We start from the raw sequence: 14,596 nt of genomic DNA, 5'->3' as shown, positions 1-14,596 counted from the left end.
TCTCACCCTGATCACCCCGATGACCGGTGGCTTCTCTGCTGCTCTGGTTCGTGAAGCTCCTGAGAAAAGCACCGTGTCCTGACTGTCTGCAGGGCCAGGCTTCTCTCCGCTCCCAGGTCACTTGGGTCCTGCTGCTGCACTTCACTGCTAAAGACCCAGAGCACATCCTGCTTTTGTAGTTATTTATTTCTTTATTTCAACTACTGGACCCTGGCTGTCCTCTGCCAATATGTTTCAAGGCTGATGAATAGCACCCCCTGCAGTTACAGAGCTGATCTTTTGTAGCACAGATGTATAATTAATTGTGCAGCACTTTTGCAGTCTGAACAGGCAAGTGGATTCTTGGAAGACACCCATGTACTGCCGCCTGCTTCTCAGAGCCCCAGATCCACGGCCCTTAGGGAAGGGACCTGTTGGCCACAGCTTAAGAGCCTCTGTCCTACTGGAGTGATGTGAAACAGGATTTGAATCCAGGTCTTTGGTGTAAAAGCCAAAAAAGCCACAAACAACCCCAAACCCAAAGCACTGCTGCACCGCAGGACTCCTCTGCCTCTGCTCCAACATGAAACAACTTTTAGGCTTTTTTGCATCTCTGTTCCATCACAATGGTGATGTTTAGGGATTTTTTTTCCTTCTTTTTTCTCTCAGAGGGAAAGTAAGGATTTGTAAGTTTGTAAAGCACTTTGAAGATAAAAACCGTTGTCTGTGCAGAGTACTGTCTGTTGGCTTGTCTGAGTCACTGCCTGGGTTGCCTGGGAAGTGAAGCCTAGAATCACCCCACAGCCCCCTTGGAGGATTAAGTCAAAAGAACCATTGAGGCATCCTCCTTTGGACCTCTGGCCCTAGGGACAGCAGAAGTGGTGGTGACCAAGTGGGACCAGACACTGCGTGTGAGTCTGGGAGGTGGGGGGCAATGAGTGAATGCACCCTGTGAAACTGAGGGCAGAGGACATGGGGGATGTGATTTAGCTAAGACTAGGTACAGAAGAGATTCTATGCCTCATTATTTTGTCTGGGTATGGCAGGATTGTCCCTTATGGGGCTTTCCTCAGTTCTTTATCTACACCTGCTTTTAAAAGAGCAGAAAACAGTGGAGAAAACCCTTTCCTTTGATTTTTCTTCAGCTGGGGACATCCATTGCCCAGGATTGTAACTGTAGGTGTTCAGTTGGGGGGAGGTGTACATCACTTCAGCCCCATGCTAGGATATAAAAGGATTAAATCTCTTTCTTAAGGAAAGTGGAAGGTCCCCAGGTGTCTTCTCTCAGGCTCAGAGATTGCAGTGGGAGAAGGAAGCAGGATCCAGCTGGGTAAGAGACCTCATCAAGAGGATAAAAGCATTTAGGGTAAAGGACAGTCCATCTTCCTGAGTAGGGGAAGTAATCACTGAGGATGCGCAAGGGTCTCTCAAAAAGCCCTAAGCAGGCAATGTGTGTATCAGAAAAGAATTTCCAGGCAGTGGGGAAGGGGAACGAGCTGCAAGCGTTAATTAGTTCCCACCCCACCCCCACCAGCCCGTTTCTGTTAAGATATTCCCTTTCTTATAACCACAACTGCTTTTCTCTTGTCTTTTTTTTTTTTTTTCAACTAAACTTGTGTTCCAATGAAGAGGACTGTTAAGGAAACCCCCTACTTATCACCTGAGGCTAGCTGCTGACTTACTGTTTCTCGAGATGAGATAATGCTAGCTGATTATAAATAGGGGGACTACCCTTTTTCATCAATATTGGGCGTAAGCTGACACCATGATCTTTAGCCTGTGGAATGAATCGCACTGTAAGAGTTGTTGCTTTCGGAGAAGAGTGTTCATTTTTTTTCTCACATTATGCTCCCTGCTGTGAAAAGGCTTGGCCCTCATGAGGGGATCCTTGAGCTGTGGACAGGTACCCCAGGGAATGTGAAATTCCACCCCGGTTAAATGCTTTCTCTCCACCAGTGACCAGTAACCAGTGTCTCATCATTAAACCTGGGTTCAGCCAGGGTTGTCAGGGGATGACCTTGAGCACTGCAGCCCCCCTCTGCCCAATGCTGCTGTTCTCATTGAAACTGTCAGGGTTGGGATAGCTCGTTTTCTTATTTGGAAGTTGGAGCTATTTCCTGAACTTGCTAAAACCAGTGGAGACTTACTGAGTCGGTAGGTCGACATGAACTGTGCTTGCTGAGGTATCTGTTCTTGCTTCTGCTGTCCTAAGAAGTGCTGACCTTATTTTCAGAGCCCTGATGGAACTGACAGTATTTTGTTTAGGTCTAATTACTCACAGCACATTTACAGAAGTTAAATGGGAGACCTTCACTCCTAATCATCTCTCAGGACAAATGTGAGTGCCAGCAGGATTCCCATCTGCAGAAGATAATAATTTCAAGAGGAATGATGAAAGCCATGATATGTAAGCAGAGTTTTTGTTAGTTTGAACCTGAACTTAAGTAGGCAACTGGAAGAGTCCCTCATATCTTGAAACAAAACCGAGTTAATTAAGATTTTACTACATGGCTTGGACTCTCTAAGGATAGATTTGTTGAGCCTTTACAAAATTGAAGGCTGATTTTCTTAACTGAGGACAGTTGTGTCTTTGTGTCTGTTACCTAACAGCTTTTAAAGCATTTTCATCACTTGGGTTAGGTAATGTGAATGAAAATACGCTACTTTTCCCCATCCCCAGATGTGTCAGTAGTGTTCATAAATAGTGGAAAATGTTGCATTCAAAGTTGTAAGTTCTGTATGTTCTCATGTGCCCTATCCTGATTTGGATTTGAGCGCAACTTTAAAGTAATGCAGGGCACTAAAATAAGACATTAATATCTTTTGAAATGTAGAATTAGAGTGTTTGAGCACTGGATAAAATTTAATGAGTGGCAAGATACAAAGTAATTAAAGTGGTTGTGTTTGAAGTAGTTTTTTTTCCCCTCATGTTTTGTTAGCAAGAGGAGATATATAAGTAAACTGTGGAGGAACTTAAAAAATATTTTTAATAAACCAATCTCTCAGATGAATCAGGACCAGAGAACATCACTATATGTAACAAAAAAGAGGCACAGAAGTTGATTTCTATGGCAAGAAGTTAATGAGATTTCATGCAATGTCTATCTCTAGTGGACCCTTAGGTTTCTACTACCCAATACAAGTACAGACTTCTTACCAGATGAATATGGAAGACTCTGTTGGTTTTGGTCCAGTCTGATGCTTTCTGCTTTGGCCTCTTGCTGCTGCAAGCTCTTCTTCAATGCTGTTTCATGTGCTTGGAATTCTGGAGCGCGATAGCAACAAGGTGACTGGAAGAACTAACGCTGTTCCTTCAGGGACCTTTTTTTTCCTCTCCTGTTGGCACAGCTGAGATTCAACAGCTACTGCATACATCAGGGAGGAAGCCAACAGGGAGCAAAGTAAGAATCAAAACCTTAGTTGCCTCTAAAATTTGGAACTATATGTCATGGGGATTTAAGCTTGTTAAGCCCAGAAATTCCCACTTCCCCGCAGGCAGAAAAAGCCACCCCAGCAAATGAAACCTCTGTAAAGGGCTAGCAGAAGTAAGAGAGAGAAAAAAAAATCCCTTTCTGTAAAACATGTCCAGGCAAGGCAGAGTTGATTTTATGTAAGATCATTTAAAAAGACAAGTTCTAATATTTGAATTTCTACTTTTATTTAGATATGCTTAGCAATTCAGATAATGAAGATTTATTGATGGTCTCTTCTACCTTGTTGGAGACAGTCTTGCTGGAGAATCTTATTTGTATGGCTTTCTGTTTTAATTTCCACCTTTATTACTCTGGGCATCTGCATGGAAATGTGATTGGCTTTTCCTCAAAAGTTCAGCTTCTGTTGTTTCTCGCTTTTTCTGCTGGACTCAGATTCTTTTGTCTGCAGCATCACAATCACTTTCACAGCAACTAATTCTATTCTGCCAGAAGCAGCTTTTTGGCAGGAAGCAAAAGGAAGAAGCAAAAGAAGCAGAGGAGGTCTTAAGGTACAAAGATCTTATTTTCATGAATCAGCTCTTTGTAACGGGAAGATGAAAAGGCAGAAGTGTTGCAGTGTTTTAATTTTTTCTACTGCTATGATTCACGCTACCTACCTTCGGCTGCTTTATCATTTTCCTTCCTTTGAGATGCTCCAAAGTCTTTCAATCCAGTTGTTGTTCTGTTGCTGGAAGGGGTGTAGGACTTAACACTATGGCTTATGGAAACACTCCCAGTGTCTGGAGGAGAACAGCTTCCAAGTGATGCACCCAAGACCTGACAATCAGTATGCTGAGAATCTGTGCTTGTCCAAAATATTTTCCAGCAAGCACAGATCCTTTGGTAATCTCCAGGGGAAAAGTTAAATATCAGCGAATTAATGAGAGCCCTCCCTGTCTTTGCTGCAGTTCCTTGGGAGACGTCTGATACGGCTTCTCCCTTGTGTAGGGTCAGATGTAACATGTTTTATCTGAACTTAAGTGTAAAAGAAATAGGAGGAAGGTATGGGGAATCCTGGGGCTAGGTAGGAAGAGAGGTAGGAAATATTAATGAATGCAGCCGTGCTGATGTCTTTCTTGGAGAAACAGGTGAGCTGCCCTTGCTTTACACTCGCTTAAAGATGTAGGTGTCCCACCGTGAATATAAGTTTCAGTCCCCAGTTGCGTGACCTGTAGGTGCCCAATCTTGCTGTCATGTTTTGTATTATCTATCTTCAAAGTAGTCACTAATGCCCATTCCCATAGCATCTAAGAGCCTCTAGATGAAAGCTGTAAAAGTGCAGTGGTGAGCCTGTGCATGACATGAAATTGTGTAACAGGGGAAAAGATTAGGATAAGGGTAATACTTTGAGGGGACGGGTGCCATGTCTGTGAGAAATCTGCATGCCTGACTGTGGAGGCTTCACCTTCCTAGTGCTGTATCAGCAATGAAACCTTTTGTAAAGAAGAAACCTCTCAGAGGACCCCACCAGCTGCATTCAGAAATCATGTTTCCTCTAATGAACACTGGGGTGCTTGGAGCCTTTCCAGCATATGTTACCTGCAGATTTGTTCTTGATCCCCCATCCTGCATCACTTACTGCCCTCCCCCCTTCCAGGCAGAGGGAGCTCAGAGGGTGTGTGAAGATGAGAGGTGGTTGAGGTCAGGAATGGTGTCATCCTTTTGTTCCCCCTCCACGCTGCTAATGTATGCTTCTGGAGAGCCACATGAACTGAGTAATTACTGAATTACGGCTAGATCAGAAGTGGTGACCTCAAAGACAGAAGGAGACTCTCCATCTCCATTTGTCAGTCCTCTTGGGGTCAGAAGGACCTTTTTTCACTGGGATCTGTGAGAGAGGGGAAAGGGATGTGCAAGGTAAGCCTTACATTAAGGCATAACAGGGAAAAACATTTGCTTTAGCCATTGCAGAGTTCATGTGCAGTAAGAGGCAGCATTGCTTGCATGTGTGTAATGACAGCAGCACTGGTGGGAGCAGTGGCACTCACCTGGAGGGCTACTCAGGGGGCTGTATTCTGCTCAGAATCTCCCATCCATCGTAGAGGAGGGTGCCAAGTCTTGAGGCCATTTTCCTGCCTTATTTGTGCCTCTATCGTCAAAAGCATTTTGATTAGGAGATGGCAGGGAGGATTTCAGGGAGGAAATGGGGAGGATTTGGAAAGTTTCTGTTGTGGTAGTACCATAGTGGCTCTGTACAATTATGACTGAGCTGGTTTTTTTGCACTAAAAGCAAAGACTTCAATCTTTATTATGGCTGTGGTGTAGCATATCTGTTGAATTTATAGCTCTTACTCTTAGATGATGGAATGTATTTGCTGGAAATTTACATTCAAACCTGTTTAGTTCGTTGTGTTGATTGTAAAATTGATCCTCTATGTTTTTTGGGGGTTTTTTGTTCATAACCATTTTTGGCCTTAAATCCCTGGGGTTTTTTTCTTCTTTTCAGAATTGAAGGGTAAGAGCGTATAGATGCAACTGATGACTTTACCCTGAAGTAGAAAGGCTTGCATGGGTGTTAGATTCCCACCCTGATTGTGTGTATGGGATTGTAGCCCTAGTAGCATGATGGGGTTACTGTCTTCATTAGTCCTAGAAATGTTTTATTTATAACAATTTTTTTTGTGTAACTGATGGTGGTCAAGTAGGTAGATGTCACTGAATTGCCACGTCAGAAGGTTGAATTTCTTTCTTCTGGACAGAAAATGAAATGTTCAGTGGCAAAGGAAAACTTGGTGATGTGAACAAGGTGTACTAATGAGAGTGTTTTTTCATCCGGAGTCTGCAGACGGCCAAAAATTAGTTTCTGGGAGAATTGAATTATCCATTAAGCTCGGTGGGGTTGTACATTGAAGCCTGATATATCACTTGGAAAGCTGCAAACGATACGGCATCTCTACTTGCATGATATTTAACTAATACAGTTTTGATAACTTTGTTTACATTCTGCACTTATATTGACCTCGTGTATTACCAGTGATGCCTACTGTAATGCAACAGCTGACGATGGTGTGACAATTGCCTGTATTTATAGCATGAGCTCTTTTAAAACTTCAGTTCATCCTTTAAAACCAGCCATATAGTTTTCAAACTTTAAAATATTTTAAAAAGCAACTCCTGTTCTATTTGCCTTGTAACACCTATAAAGTAGTCGTAACAGAGATGGGAAATGCTGCTCTGCAGCAGACTAGAGATCCAGATATTTAACTCTGTGAATTCACTTACTTTTGGTGCTTTGAGAAATGTTTGACTTGTGAATGGTTGCTGTCCTTGTATTTTTATAGCGCCTGTTTGAGTATTTTACAAAACTTTTGCTATTTATGCTGCAACTTCATTTTAGACATTAGGTAAAAAATACCTTGATATAACAAGCTTATCTAGATAAGCTGTGCTCTTATGTATTTATATATACCAAAGGGTTTTACCTTAAGGTAAGTTTAACTTAAGTTAGAGTGCTCTAAGCACTCCTACCTTATAAACCTACATAAAGGATTGACCTCAATTGATGCTGCACTTCAAAATCAGAAAACAGATAATGGAAAATCAAATTATAAAAACCTTATCAAGTTCCCCCACCCCATTACAGCTTTTATCACAGTCCCGGATCCCCGGGGGAATGCTGCTCTAACCAAGCTCTTAGCATGCCGTGGCAGTCAACAAGATTAAGGCTGTTTCTGACTAGAGCAACCTCGCGGTTTGTCACGGTGAATGTGCTGTCAGAGCCTCTTCTCCAGGCGAAGGAAGCGATGACCTCCACCCACCTCCTGTGAGCAGCACCATGGCTGAAACACCACCTGTGAATGGGCAGCCAGTGCCGAGGAGAGCAGGCGATAAGGCAGCGCCTGTGTGCTCCAGCTGCAATTTCCAGGGAGCTGATGCGGAGCGCATCACGGTATTCTCATCTGAAGGAGATAAGGCATAGATCACAGCAGTAGACTTGCGTCAGAAAGGAGCCAGTGCCTCTCAAGTCCCAAGACAAGTGAGCAGAGGAGCAGGCAAGTCTTTCCTGGATGCTCCAGGTGCACAGTTTCCTGACCAGCAGCTGGGGAGTCCCTAACACCCACAAATTGTTAACTTGAAAGACAAATGGTAGAAGCGCATGTAATTGTTGTCTGCTCTGGTTGTTTTCCTCAGACTACTGGCATCATTTTAGTCTTATCTAGATGGAATTTCAGCCAGCCTCCAAATTATTTTTGACAGATAATGCACGGTATGAGATGTGGTGGTTTGTATTTATTTTTCATAAAAAGCAAGTCACCTGTGGAGGAGCCATCAGTGAAGTTGTCAACTGGCTGTGCTTACAACACAGTCCTTCTCAGCAGTTCATTGCCTTTTGGATGAGCTCTGAGCAGAGGCCTTCTTTTGGAATACAGCTTGCTGAGGATCTGTGAAACAAAGCTTGGGAAACAGGGCAGTTATTGAAAGTGTCATATCTGCTCAGTAAAGTTCCTGGCAAAGCAAGTTTTAAATGATGCTTGAGCTTTCTCTGCCCAGCACTTAAGAGCTTTGCAGACTGCCAGCCCTACTGCGTTTTCACGTGAAGTGTTCTGAGTGGCAGATGGAGGAAACTGTAATGTCATATAGAGCTTCCTTTGCTGGCATACGGGCTTAAATGAAGGTGGTGATGATTTGACAGGCACTGCATGCCTGCTCTACAGCTGCCCCCTGCACCAGTCTCCTTGCCCTCTCGCTCTCAAACCCAAAAACTAGTGAATAATCTGAAAAAAGCTTAATTGTCTCTGCAGCACAGAAGTGCAACTAGACACACCGGACTCCCAAATGCGAGGCCAGTGGGGACTCGGAGAGCTGGCAGTGCCACTTCTGAGGGCCCGAGCGGCTCTGGGCTGGCGGGCAGGCGGGCTGCGGGGGCAGGAGATCCCGGGCATGGCCGGTGCTGATCCCGCCGGGCGGGGGCTGCGGGGGCAGGAGAGCCCGGGCACCGCCGCCTCCATGTTGTTTCCTGAGCTCCCCGCGCCTCCGCTGAGGCACCTCCGATTCGGGGCCCGCCCAGCCCCGGCCTACGGCCCGACTGCCGTCTCGAGGTGTGCTCCAGAGCTCCGGCCGGTGGAGGGGCATCCCGGCCCTGTCAGGGCTCGGCCGTCGGTGTCCGCACCTTGCCTGGCGGGGAGGCCGGGCGGGGACAAGTGGCCAAACGGAGTAAAGCCGGTTCTTAAAATGTCTTGGGGGGGGGACGGGTGGAGAGGGGCGGTATTGATTTACAAGGAGAGGGAAATGTGAGCTGCCCCGGTGCCTCCCCGGAGGGGCGGAGGGGGGCCCGGCGCCCCTCCGGGGGTCCCAGTGCCCCCCTCAGGGGCGGGGTTGTGTGGCACGCGCAGCGGGCGCGCCTCACCCACGTGCTCCGAGAGCGCGGGATGGAGCGGGCGTGGGGGGGGGGGGGGGGCGGCGCGCGGCTCCTTTAAGCGGGCGCGTGGTGGTGGGAGGGGCGGTGGCTCCCTCACGCGCCCCCACCCCGTCCGCGTGCGCGCGTGCGGAGGCACGTCCCTGCACACGGGGGCGCGCGCGCACGCGCCGCTCCCCCTCCCCTCCATCCATCCCTCCCTCGCCCGGCCGGGACCCGCCGCCTCGCGCCGCCGTTCCCGCTGGCGCGCGCGCTGGCTCCACTACCGCCCGCCGCCATTGGCTGCCGGGGGTCAGGTGACCCCGTGTTATTTCCTGTGTGTGTGTGTGTGTGTGTGTGAGGTGTGAGTGAGGGGAGGAGGATGGAACCGGACGCCCCCGCGCCCCCGCCCGCCCCCCGGCCCCGCCGCCCCCGCTGCTGAGCCGCCCCCGCCGCTGAGCCGCCCCCGCCCCGCCCGCCGCGGCGGAGGGCGCCGGGCACGGCGGCGGGGGTGGGGGGGGGGAGGGGGGTCGGTCTCAGGTAAGGGGCGGTTGCGCTCGCCCGGGCTCTGTCGGTGTGTGTGGGAGGCCTGGGGAGGGAGTGCGAGCTCTTGGCGGGGGAAGCCGAGGTCGCCTGGACGTGTGGGAGGGGATGTGAGGGTCTCATCCGTGAGTTGGAGGGCGGGCGCTGGGTATGAGGGGGCCTTGTGAAAGGGCTCCTGGGAAGTTTAACCTTCTCCCCTCACCTCCCCCCCCCCTCTTTTTTTTTTTTTTTTCTTTAAAGAAATAAGTGTTTGTTTACGTGTGTTCAAAGAGGCCCTCATCCTGCGTGATGGGGGTGCCCACCTGTTTTCCTGTCCCGGAAGAATTTTTTTTGCAAGAATTGTGAAGTTTTTGTAGGGATTGGTGTTCTCGTTGAAGATATAAACGGCTAAAATTGTTGGAGAAGATGGATGCACCCTGTGCTCAAATTGTAGTAGGTGGACGGGCTGTGCTGGGAATACTTGGGGTTTGTAGTGCCTTTCTGCTTTTTGGAGGCTCAGCGTAGCCTTTGCTTGTCTGCAGAGATAATCAGGATATAATGTGTTTGGGCTGCTGTGAGGATCAGTTTGTCTTTTGTTCATGGTGCTTACCTTGCTGGAAGTTGTGTTTAGGGCTGCAGTTGGAAGTTATTTTTTCCCTGCCTTGAGGGAAGGAATAAGAGAAAGTTATGTAACATAAGTGTTCTAACCTATGTATCAGAACTGCTTAATGGTATTGGGGCTCTGTTATTAACCTGAAAATAAGAGCACATTTGTGTGTGAATCAACAAGTGATTGTCTCTGTAGGTAGATTTGGCAGCACCAGAATCCTTTATTTCTTGTGTATACTGTCTTTTCGTTCATTAAAAGGGCAGGCAGTTTGATTAAATTGCAGCATTGTTTTCTGTACCGTTCAAACTTTTTAAAGTCCTCCTTTGAAAATAAATGAAAAATAAGAGGTACAACTGTGAGGGGATTGAGTTTCAGAGCTTTCTGTGTTTAGGTTAGCATTTCGAAAGCTATTCATGTCTGTGTCACTTGTTGCCATCTGTTGCTGTATGCATGGGTAATTCTTTGGAGAGTATGATTTTTAGCATGCTTCCTGACCAATAGATGTGCATGGAGCTGTTGGATCACCTCTACTCAGATTTTTAGAACAGTAAAGTGACTGGATGATGGAGATGCAGCAGCTTCTGGGTTAGGTTTGTAGCACATTGGCTGAACTCAATTCAAGAAGAGCTGATTGCTTTTACACATCTTCTAGACTTCTTTTTTTTTGTCAGATAAGCTTGTTTTTTGAGGCTTATCGATATGTATTACATAACCAAGTGCATTTGGTTAAGTGTATGTGATAAGTAATTTATAGTACTGTTATTTGAGTTTTCATTTGGCTGAAATGCTTTTGGTTTGTTAAATTTTTTTTCCTTAAATCCACATCTTTAAATAGGGTTCCATGATAGTTCACTTTGAGATGTTTGAAACTGTATTATTTAATCTTAATCTTAGGTTCCATTGGCATTTAAAAAGTCAGTTGCATTAGTATACTGCAGAGAGAATTCCTATTAAAAGAAGGGAAAAGATACTTATTAGCTCAGTCATCTGTCTCTTAAACTTTGTTAATGCTATGAGGAGAGGAAGATAGTCATTCCTCATTTCTGTGAATTGGTGGTACATTAAATGCATATTGTGTATTCTGGTTAACAAGCAAGTTCCTATGCCGTTTGAGTGAAAGTATGACAACACCTTTTATATTAAAAATACTCCTTTTCTGTTCTGCTCTTTTAAATCTTGTTGTTTTGGGATAGCTTTTAGATTTTATATTATTAGGTTTAAATGTCTAGGAGGAAGTTTTTGGACCTTTTTGCTGGCTTGGTATTCTTCAGACTACTTAAAGTTGGATAGCATCCTTTCTAATAGAGTTGTGTGGGTTTTGACACAGTTTGGATTTTGACCCGTAAGTCAGTTTTCAGAGGTTTTGGGATTGATGAAACATGGATTTTTGCTGAAATGTATACTTTCATATACCTTTGCAGCCTGGGGCAGGTTAATCATGGTTTTCTATAAGAAAGCAGTAGGAGCAGCTTCATTGTTAGTGACTTTGATAGGAGATCAGGAATTTTGATTTTGTTGTTGTTCGTTTTCTTTGTTATTAATGCTTCATAAAAATAATTTGAAGTGAATTTTTATTAAAGGAGTAAATCTGTTCCTAAAATGCATAAATAAGTAGTGAAGGTTATTTAAATGAAAGAGAACTTATTTGTGTCTTAGTTGTAAAGGAGACTTTTTTTATTGTCAGAAGAAGCTTCCTTAATCTTCAGCTGAAGAAATAGGGTGTTATTAACCTGTTTGCTACATTTTAAAGGATACTCAGATTAAACTTACAGACTTAAAGCAGTATAAGGAAACACTTCATTGCAAGCACACAGCTTGCCTATGTTCATACCAATAGTGTGTATGGAATTCATTGCATGTTCTGTGCTGGAATATGATGATTTATTTTGTAGTATTTTACTAGTATGAACTAGTTCTTCATTGCAAGCACACAGCTTGCCTATGTTCATACCAATAGTGTGTATGGAATTCATTGCATGTTCTGTGCTGGAATATGATGATTTATTTTGTAGTATTTTACTAGTATGAACTCAGTCATCTAATTGCTGGTAAATTGCAAATCCTAAATAGAACCCTCTGATGAGCTCTGATAAGAGCTCAGTTCTTAGCTAGAAGTTGTATAGGGAGCTACTATGCTGGAAGCTTTAGTACAGTTTATTGGAAGTATTGTTCAGATCACTTTCCCTGTAAAATTATGTGCTGCAAAGTATCTTGTTAATAAGTTTTAACTGATCTAAAGACTTGGTATTAGCAAAGCTGACTGAATGGCTTGTGTCTATGTACGGCATCAATAATGACTGAAAAACATACCTGAAACTTATTAGCTGAAAGAAAAATATGTGCTGTCATACTTGCCAAAATAGGAATAAACCTTCATACACCATAATGAAATGTTGTTAATCAGCCTTCGATTCACTATCTGCAGTTTGCTGTTACCTTTGGTCAGATGCCTGGATACACTTGAGTTTCCATGAAATTTGATTTGTTCAAGTGTTTTCTGGATGTTCTAGAATAGTGGGAATGCTATGTGTGATTTTTTTTAATTCATGTAAATGGTTATATGATAAATGTAGTGAATGCTGCATGATTAACATTATGTTGTCTGCTGGAAATACAAAACAGCGGGGCAGAAACAGTCTAGGAGGTTCCTGGAGTGTGTGTCCCCTGACACAAATGATGAGGGAAAAAACTAGGGAAGGCACCTGCTGGACCTGTGGTTTGTGAACAGAGAAGGACTGGTGGGTGATATGATGGTGGGAGGTCGTCCTGGACACAGTGATCGTGCAATGATAGTTTTCAGTTCTTGGGGAAGTAAGGAGGGGAGTCAGCAGAACTGCCACCGCAGACTTCTAGAGCACAGAGCCTCTGGCATGTTGAGGAGCCTGGTTGACAGAATCCCTTGGAAGGCATTCCTGAAGGGCAGAAGAGTCCAGGAAGGTGGACATCCTTCAAGAAGGAAATATTAAGAGTGCAGGAGCAGGCTGCCACCATATGCTGAAAGATGAGCCAGCAGGGAAGGAGACTGGTCTGTCTGAACAGAGAACTTTGGCTGGAGCTTAGGGAAAATTAAAAGAGACAGTCTTTGAAACTAAGGGGCAGTCAACTCAGGAGGATTACAAGGATGTTGTGAGGTTACACGGAAAGAAAATTAGAAGGGCCAAAACCCAACTAGAGCTTAATCTGGCTGCTACTGTAAAAGGCAATAAAAATGTTTCTGTAACATGCATTAGCAACAGAAGGAGGGTCAAGGAGAATCCTTTATTGGATATGTGGGGGAAACCAAGTGACAAATGATGAGGGAAAGGTTGAGACACTTAATGCTTTTTTTGCCTCAGTCTTTAATAGTAAAACCAGTTATTCTCTGGGTATCCAGTCCCCAGAGCTGGAAGACAAGGATGGGGAGAAGAATGAAGCTCCTGTAATCCAAGGGAAAATGTTCAGGGATTTGCTAGACCACTTAGACACACGCAGGTCTGTGGCGATAGATAGGATCCACTCGAGGGTACTGATGGAGTTGGCAGAAGTGCTCACTGAACCGCTTTCCGTCAGCAGTCTTGGCTAGCTGGGGAGGTCCCAGATGACTGGAAGTTGGCAAACATGATGGCCATCTACAAGAAGGGCTGGAAGGAGGATCTGGGGATCATAGGCCTGTCAGCCTGATCTTTGTGCCAAGGAACATCATGGAACAGATTTTAAGTGCCATCACGTGGCACATATGGGACAACCAGGCCTAGTCAGCATGCATTTAGGAAAGTCAGGTCCTACTTGATCAACATGGTCTCCTTCTGTGACTAGGTAACCTGCTTAGTGAGTGAGGGAAAGGCTGTGGATGTTGTCTAGCTGGACTTTAGTAAAGCTTTTGATAGTGTTTTCCCCCAGCATTCTTCTGGAGAAGCTGGCTGCTCATGGCCTACATGGGTGCCCTGTGTGCTGGGTGGAAAGCTGGCTGAATGGCCAATCTCAGAGTGGTGAGGAATGGAGTTGCATCCAGCTGGTGGCTGGAGACGAGTGGTGTTCCCCAGGCCTCTGTGCTGGAGCCAATCCTGTTAAATGCCTTTATTGATGATCTTGGTGAGGGGATTGAGTGCACCCTCAGTCAGTTTGCAGATGAGACCAAGTTGGGCAGGAATGTTGATCAGGTGGAGTGTAGGAAGGCTCTGCAGAGGGATCTGGTCAGACTGGGTTGATGGGCCAAGGCCAGTGCTATGAGGTTCAACAAGGCCAAGTGCTAGGTCCTGCACTTGGGTCACAAAAGCATCATGCAGTGCTGCGGGCTGGGGGCAGAGTGGCTGGAAAGCAGCCCAGTGGAAAAGGGCCTGGGGGTGCGGGTAAACAGCAGCTGAACATGAGCCAGTGTGTGTCCAGGTGGCCAAGAAGGCCAGTGGCAACCTGACTCCTATCAGATACGGTGTGGCCAGCCCCTGTACACCTGTGAGGCACCTTGAATCCTGTGTTCAATTTTGAGCCCCTCACTACGAGAAAGACATGGAGGGGCTGGAGTGTGTCCAGAGAAGGGCAATGGAGCTGGTGAAGGGTCTGGAGCACAAATCTTAGGAGGTGCAGCTGGGGGAGCTGGGGTTGTTTAGCCTGGAGAAAAGGAGGTTCAGGGAAGACCGTCTTGTTCCACTGCATGAAAGGAGGTTGTAGCCAGGTAGAGCTCAGTCTCTTTTCCCAAGT

General features: G+C 45.6%; 1 protein-coding gene across 7 annotated transcripts in view; it reads left to right on the top strand.

The window, feature by feature from the left end:
• The window catches only part of TCF20 (transcription factor 20), a 130,104-nt gene that overhangs the window by 55,045 nt on the left and 60,463 nt on the right, over positions 1–14,596 (top strand). For 2 of the 7 annotated variants that reach the window (XM_032105446.1, XM_032105445.1), the window contains exon 1: positions 8,526–8,606. The exons of 3 other annotated variants lie outside the window; for them this stretch is intronic. The gene's annotated coding sequence lies outside the window, so the exon portion shown is untranslated. Of the gene's footprint in view, positions 1–8,525; positions 8,607–9,306; positions 9,328–14,596 lie in introns of those variants that run through there. 2 more of the 7 variants (XM_032105447.1, XM_032105450.1) reach the window with 2 other exon arrangements.

Source organism: Corvus moneduloides, chromosome 4 (genome assembly GCF_009650955.1).
Source record: "Corvus moneduloides isolate bCorMon1 chromosome 4, bCorMon1.pri, whole genome shotgun sequence".
Taxonomy (NCBI): Eukaryota; Metazoa; Chordata; class Aves; order Passeriformes; family Corvidae; genus Corvus; species Corvus moneduloides.
This window is presented reverse-complemented; position numbering and strand designations above follow the sequence as displayed.